At 50.4% G+C, this 6936-nt stretch overlaps 1 pseudogene; it reads right to left on the minus strand.

Moving 5' to 3' along the window:
* Positions 1–5527: 5527 nt before the first annotated feature.
* LOC136659503 (5S ribosomal RNA) lies at positions 5528–5647 on the minus strand (annotated as a pseudogene).
* Between the last annotated feature and the right edge of the window lie 1289 nt (positions 5648–6936).

Consider the following 6936-nt stretch of genomic DNA (forward strand, 5'->3'; position numbering starts at 1 on the left):
TAAATTTACAAAAGGAACACCATCAAAAACACATAAAAACATGAGTTTCAGGGGAGAGGGGAAGCACTGAGCCCCCCCCCCATCTCCCTAGAAGCTATTTTCCCTCTTGGTTCTCTGCCTCATCTTCAGCTAATTGTTGGAAACAATTTTTGGAGAGGTTCTGGGAGCAGCTCTGTGCTGCTGGAGTGAGGAATGGCTCCCCCAGGCCCCATCCAGGTAATTTATTGGTCTGTTATATATAAATCACTCCCCCCCCCCAGCAACCTGGAGACAGCTGCCTCCCTAAGGCTTTGTGGGGACCTGTTGATTGACATCTCAGGTTGGGCCCCCCTGGAGAGGGTAGAGGGAGGGCATCCCATGCAACACATTTCCAACCAGGTCCAAATTCCACTCTGTGTTCCTGAAGTTGTGGAGAGGGGGGGTAAAGACGGGTGACTGGCCTTCTGTCCTAGGACACAGAAGGGTCATCAACTTGCCAGACAAAATCAACCGGAGCTGCTCCTGTGCAGTAGCAGCTTGATCGGCAGAAATCAGTGGGGGGGTGTTTTCAGGGCGTGCAGAGAAACCTGCTCAAGACACAAAAGCAAAAGCAGACAACAAAGTTTAGCGTGCTGGGCCTGGAGCTCACTGAGAAGGGCGAAGAGGAGTTGACCACCACTGACTTGAAAGCTGTCACTCTGAAATAAAAGGACTTCAAAGGTACTTTCCAAAGTGAAGTTGCTGAGATAGATGTTATCCAGAAGTCTGATTCTATTCATTCAGGCTTGAATCAAGCTCAGAATTTCTGCTCCTGCAACTGGTATTAATTCACGTAGGGCCCAATCCTATCCAATTTTCCAGTGTCGGTGCAGCCAAGCCAATGGGGTGTGCACTGCATCCTGTGGTGTTGGGGTAGTCACAGAGGCCTCCTCAAGGTATGGAAACATTTGTTCCCTTACCTCAGGGCTGCATTGCAGCTGCACTGGTGCTGGAAAGTTGGATAGGATTGGGCCATTAGGCTACAATCCTATCCACACTTCCCTGGGAGTAAGCCCCATTGACTAGAATGGAACCTACTTCTTAGTAGATATACATAGGATTGGGTTATTAGCAAGACTAGAAAGACATTATTATTACCACTTAATATTCATTCAGCCCCTGGGGGCTGGGGATAAGAATAGGCCTTCAGTTTGGCTGTACTTGTCTTAAGAGGCGACTAAACAGCCACCGGGTAGATGGGACTCCTCAGCCTGGGAAGGCAGCTCATCTGAGAGAAGGAAAACTCTGATCCCAAACCTCCACTGCCTTGTGGCTACATCCAGTTGTGGAAAAGGCTTCAGGAGTCAACCTCGAGGCAAAATCCGGACCCGGAGTCCCCGAGGCAGTTCATGGCTGAACACAGTCACGTTCTGGCAACTCTTGCGACGCCACCGGAACCAACCGTATTGGCTTCTGCCTTTCCATTGGACCATTTCAGCGACATGGAGAGGGGGGATTTGCTGCATGGGTAACAGCCTATCCTCCATACCTACTTTACCCAGGCTTTGCGCACTGGAGAGGACACTGTTCCAGAACCACCATTCAGAGCGTGTCACCATAGTCTTCCGAGACTGAAGGATGCCAACACACTTAATATTCATTTATTATGAATCAATAAATATTATGAATGAACCAATGATTTATTCATTTAGCTATATAAACCACTTTTTGTTGAAAGCGGTATATTAGTATTGTATTCTTAATAATATCTACTACTACTACTACTGCTACTGTGGCTAATTGTCCCTGTGCTTCTCTTGCACATATACATTTGCATGTAGACATTGAAGCTTTACAGAGAATTATCACAGACTGCACCTCATGGATTTCATGGCCATTGTCAGTTAACTCCCCATACCTTACATTGTCATACGTTGTCTCTGTAGTTAACCTTCCCCATACCCACATACAGTATATACCTGCCAACTGAGGACAACACTTCAGGGACCTGAAAAATGACCACTGCACAAGAATGAAGCTTTTGCCACAATAAAGCTGCAATCCTAACCACACTTTCCTGAGAGTAAGCCCCATTGAACAAAATAGGACTTACTTCTGAGTAGACCTCGTCAGGATTGTGCCCTAAATCTGTTAGGTGCCACAAGACGCTTGGTTGTTATTTTGCTGCCCGGGACATCCACGAAGCTGAGACAGGTAATGGGTTGGCAGAGAGAACTTGCTGCTCACCTTTGCCCACGTGGCTCCTCCTCCACCTGGTCCCTGGATTTGAAAAGAGAGAAGGAGACAGAGTCAAAGAGGAAGTACTTTCGTCTCCACTACACTTCCTCTTCCACCTCTTTCTCATTTTCCTTTTCAAGTTCAAAGAGGAGGTGGAGCAGTTAGTGTGCAACTGTGTAAGGATGGGTGTATTTGGCCCACCACCACAGGTGCTGCGGGGGGGGGGGGATGTCTCAGACTAGCTCTGTTTGTTCCTTCTGGTATTTATTTCTAGTATTCCCAGTGTGACTCGGGGATTAAAACCCCATCGAAAGATACCAGAACGATCCTAAACTTTAAAAACAAAACAAACCCACCCCATCGTATCCCATTCACCCTAACTGGAAAAGTGCTTTGCTGAGACCATTCCTGAACATTTTCCCTGGGGGGGGGTCTCTCTGGGCTGTGGGTGGAATCCCGTAGCAGCCCACCCTAGGCTCTCCCTGGAAGGCAACAAGCCACATCCTGCCACACAGGAAGAGCAAAATGATGAAGCCTCTGGGGGCAGAAAAAATGCCTCCATGCCTGCAGCATGGCTTGACTCCCCTTTCTGGCCTGGTGCTGGCAGAGTGACACGTGCTGTTTTTTTTCTGTTGGTGCACGGAAAGGGCACATTCTCCTCAACGAGTTCAGCACATTGGAGCCAGTTCTGGTTAACTCATTGGCTCTGTGGGGAGGTCTGGGCCAGAGTGTCTCCTGCCTCTGCCCCCCTCCCCACAATTAATCAAAGCGCAGCAACACAGGCCAGATGCTGGGAGCTTGTGCCTCACATCCAGCTGTGGTTTTGGCGCATGCTCACTTGTGGGCCCAACCGGCCTTCTTGGACAGGATACAAGCCCCCATTTCCGAGCTTTCCCCCAAAACCCCCTCCCCACACACCTGGCTTCGATTAACAGGGCCTTGGCTGCCCACACCAAATCACTCGCAGTGCGCAGCCAGGCTGGAGCCCCTGGGGCAGCTCGCTGTTAAATTTTCTGCTGGTTTCTCTGTGCCACGCCAGCGGGTGCTTGCTGTGAGGGGTTAACCCTTGCCTGGCCACTTCCTGGAATATGCCAAGATCTATTTCCAGGCCCTGTCTTTTCTCCAGCAAGTGTTGCCTTGGCCAGGATTACTGCCAGGATCAGAACATAGTCCCAGTAGGCTGGATTCTGCTGTTGGGGGGGGGGAGGAGAAATGTATGCCTATTTTGTGCACTGACAATCCATTTCCCCACCCCCATCCAATGAGTTTATCTGCGTTTCGTCCAATAAGTATTTTCTCACCTTCGGGCTTCAATTCTTCTCTCCCCAGAACTGCCTGCAATAATTGTGACATAATCCCATCACACTGAATCTGGATTTGAGGAATGTGGGCTAATAATGTCTCCTTTGGGTATGCAAAGAGCCACAGCTGGCCTTTGAGAAGCCAGGAGATGCAGGGAGACCTGTTGTGATGCCAGAGCCTGCTTTCGCCCAGGGAGGCCCATCTTTCTGAAGCTGGCCTATACATTGGAAACTGACAAGACCTTGGCAAGGGCGAGTGGAACAGGAGTGCAAGAGCATGAGGGTTGTAGCCAAGCCCAAGCAGATGTATCTGGGAGGATGGAAGAGCTTTTAATAGGATGTGTGGAGGAACAGCCAGGTGACAAAGGGCTGTGGGATGCTCTGGAGGAAACCCTTGGGGCTGGCCTGCGTATCAGACACATTCTAAGTGGTGCAAGACAACGAAGTACACCAAAGGCAGCGCCATCCATTCCAGGGTGATGGAGTGTGATGTCATCAGCAAGCAGATGACACTCAGCTCTGTCACTTCCTTCCAACACGATCCAGTGAGGCGGTTGCAATCCTGAACCAGTGTCTAGGGCTGAGGCAGGCCTAGGTGTGGGTGAACCAAATCAAGCTTGATCCAGATAAGACAGAGGTGCTCCTGGTCTGTAAGACAGTTATCTGAGGATCGGAATTCAACCTAACTCTAATGAGGGGTCGCAGGGGCAGAGTGTGGGCAGGGCGGGCCCTTCCATAAGGCCAACTGAGGCATTTGCCTCAGGCAGTACATTGGTGGGGCACCCAAATCTGTTTGCCCACTGCTTCCACTCCACCTTCCACTCCCTGGGTTGGAAAAGGAAGACAGGAATGGAGTGGAAAAAAAGTAAGGATAGGAAGAGGGTGGTTAAGATTTTAGCTGCTCTACCTAAAAGGAGCATAGGGCTATCATGACATGTGGAAACGGATAGATTTTTCCTCCATGCGTTCCCTTTTAAAGCCCTCTAAAGCAGCCATCATCACCACACGGCAAATTCCATAGACTAATGATGCTCTGTGCATCCTGGTAATTTCTTTTGGCTCTCCTGAATCTCCTGAGTCTCTCTGTCCACTTTCTCCGCGTTATGCATAACTATATGAGACTCAGAGCACAATCCCAGCCTTGCGTTGGGCTGGCGTGAGTCCCTCGCACCGGCCCAGGAAAGTCACAAACGTGCCATAAGTCACGTCTGCGCCTCTGGGAAAGTCAGCTGGGCCAGCGCAAGGATGTGTGCTGGTCCCCAGAGGCCACTTTGAGCCTCCATGCCAGACCGAGGAGGTATAAGGTTGTGCTGGTCTGGGGAGGCTGCTGCATGGGATGGGGTTGCCAGGAGGAGGGCAAACAGGGGTGTTTTGGAGCAGGGGGGTTGGATGGTAATGAGTAGGTCAATAGGCAGGCAGGGCCCAGGAGAGGGGTGGAGATGGCCTCCTGCTGTTAGGCCTGGCCTAGCCCCCCTCCCAAGCAGACCAGCATTACACGGGCCTGCTTGGGTCTGTGCCAGCCATTTCACTGGTGCAGATCCAAGTTGCCTCACTGAGGTGGCTGGGGCATTACTCAGAGCAAGGGGAACATGTTGCATTCCCTCCACTGTCAAACCTGCACTGGATACAGCCCAGGCCAGCCAACCTGCTTGTTCCAGCACAGGTTAGGATTGGGCTATCAGTTACATGCGTCCTCTCCCCCTCCTCCTCATTTTAATCATCTTTTTTCTAAGCTAACTGGCCCCAAGCATGATAGCCTTTCCTCATAAGGAAGGTGTTACAGCCCTCGGATAATTTTGGCTCCCGTTTTTGCACTTTTTCCGGCTCTAATCTGGAGATCTGTGGTGACCAGAACTGTCCTCAGCATTTCAAACACAGTCACACAATAGATCTGTGTAGGGGCCGTATTAGCAGTCTTATTTTCAACCCCTGATGGATTGTGCCTTCTTCACTACTGCTGCACAGGGGGTCCACATTGTCATGGAGCTAAAAATGGTTGGCAACCTTCAGTCTCGAAAGACTATGGTACAAGCCTACAGCACCCAGTATTCCCAGGCGGTCTCCCATCCAAGTACTAACCAGGCCTGACCCTGCTTAGCTTCCAAGATCAGACGAGATTGGGCATGTGCAGGGTAACAGTTGCTGTCACCACCATGATCATTGCCACCACCATCTCAAGATTTCCTTCCTCGTTCATCACTGACAGCTCACATCCCATTAGTGTATAGCAGCCCGATCCTACAGGCTGTGGTGGCAGAATGTGTGTTCCACCAGCGTGCACTGTCACAAAAAAGCTCCATAAAGCACTTCAAGACCATGTTAGTAGCCGGCACACTGGTGGGAAGGCCAGAGCCTTCCAATGTACACCGTCAGCTACCAGGATGCCCACTGGACCAGGCAAGTCCAGCTCAAGGGCAGGGGGAGGGTGGGATAGAATGGAGAGGGGATGGGGTGGGCAGATCAGGTCCGGGGTGGGTGCAGAATTGGTGCAAATCTCAGCCTGTAACCCCAAAATTAAATTGGTGAAGCTTTCCTTGGTTTTTTGATAGTGATGGGACACGCTTCCCCTGCAGGCTATAGCTCAGCCATTTTTAACCACTGTGCCATGGCACATTGGTGTGCCACGAGTGCTCCACAGGCGTGCCACATGAATTTGGTGGGAAGGCCATTAGTAGGGCTAATGGGAGATTTGAGCCCCTTCCCCACTGGCAGTATGGTGTGCCTTGTCAATGGTCAAAAACCTGATGGTGTGCCTTGACAATTTTAGGGCACTGTCAGTGTGCCATGAGATGAAAAAGGTTGAAAACTGCTGCTGCAGCTTTTACGGCACAAATCTCATGGTATGTTTGAGCTATGATGCAGCTACCTTACTGAAGTGGGTCTGGTCAGCGCCTGGATGGGAGACTTCCTGGTAACCTCATGTATACTGCCTTAAATTCCACAATGAAAGTAAGACAGAACATAAGAACATAAGAACAGCCCCACTGGATCAGGCCATAGGCCCATCTAGTCCAGCTTCCTGTATCTCACAGCGGCCCACCAAATGCCCCAGGGAGCACACCAGATAACAAGAGACCTCATCCTGGTGCCCTCCCCTACATCTGGCATTCTGACTTAACCCATTCCTAAAATCAGGAGGTTGCGCATACTCATCATGGCTTGTACCCCATAATGGATTTTTCCTCCAGAAACTCGTCCAATCCCCTTTTAAAGGCGTCTAGGCTAGACGCCAGCACCACATCCTGTGGCAAGGAGTTCCACAGACCGACCACGCGCTGAGTAAAGAAATATTTTCTTTTGTCTGTCCTAACCCTCCCAACACTCAATTTTAGTGGATGTCCCCTGGTTCTGGTATTATGTGAGAGTGTAAAGAGCATCTCCCTATCCACTCTGTCCATCCCCTGCATAATTTTGTATGTCTCAATCATGTCCCCCCTCA

The sequence above is a fragment of the Tiliqua scincoides genome, chromosome 8, assembly GCF_035046505.1.
Source record: "Tiliqua scincoides isolate rTilSci1 chromosome 8, rTilSci1.hap2, whole genome shotgun sequence".
NCBI classification, from domain to species: domain Eukaryota; kingdom Metazoa; phylum Chordata; class Lepidosauria; order Squamata; family Scincidae; genus Tiliqua; species Tiliqua scincoides.